Source organism: Echinops telfairi, unplaced genomic scaffold, assembly GCF_000313985.2.
Source record: "Echinops telfairi isolate 266 unplaced genomic scaffold, ASM31398v2 ScPeMD7_7469;HRSCAF=8507_1, whole genome shotgun sequence".
Taxonomy (NCBI): Eukaryota; Metazoa; Chordata; class Mammalia; order Afrosoricida; family Tenrecidae; genus Echinops; species Echinops telfairi.
The window spans coordinates 6,734,770-6,735,747 of NW_022111373.1; positions in this window are offsets into that span (position 1 = coordinate 6,734,770).

The window sequence follows — 978 nt, forward strand, 5'->3', positions numbered from 1 at the left end:
TTGGTGACCAGGGTGTCCCATCCTCATTTAATGTTTTTTAGTGCTTGATTGAAAATCAGTGACCTGTAGGCGGACGCTTTTATTTCTGGGATTTTAATCCTATTCCATGTGTCCATGCATCTATCAATGTACTAGTACCCGGCTGTTTTCACTATTGTGCTTATGTTGCAGGTTTTGCATTTAGGTAGTGCAAGGCTTACTACGTTATTGGTTTTTTTTTTTTGAGAAGTTCTCTACTTTTCTTGGACCTTCCTTCTCTCTATATGAGGTTGGTAAATGGTTTGTTCCATTTCCTTGAAGAACGAGATGGGATTTGAATGAGAATTTCCTTACATTTGTAGGTTGCTTTAGGTAGTATTGATATTTTCGCCATATTAAGTTTTCCTGTGCATGCACACTGGACAATCTTCCATTTGTGTAGGTCTCTTGATTTCTTGTAATAGCATTCTCTAGTTGCCTTTGTACATAGGTTTTGTTTCATTGGTTATGTTTACTCCTAGGCATTTAATGTTTTGGATGACTCATGTAAATGGTATTGTTTTCTGAATGTCTTTTTCAGAGCTCACTTCATGAGAACATAGGAACCAACCTGATCTCTGCTGGCTAAACTTGTCCCCTCTACTTTACCAAATCCCTCCTTGTTTGTAACAGTCTTCTTGTGGGGTCTTTGGGGGTTCTCTTTGTATAAATTCATACCATCTGCAAGTAGTGAATTTTGTTTTATTTTTGTCTAACCGTGTTCTCTTGATTTTCTTCTATTGACTAATGGTTCTATTGACTACCAATGCACTGTTGAATAAGAGTGGTGATAAGGGGCACCTTTGTCTAGTCCCTGTTTTCAGGGGAAATGTTTTCAGTCTTTCCTCATTCAGTATGATGTTGGCTATTGGATTTTCACGTATGGCCTGTATCATGTTGAATAATTTTCCTTCTATTCCTATATTATTAAGTGTTCTATCAGAAATAGGTTTGGGGATA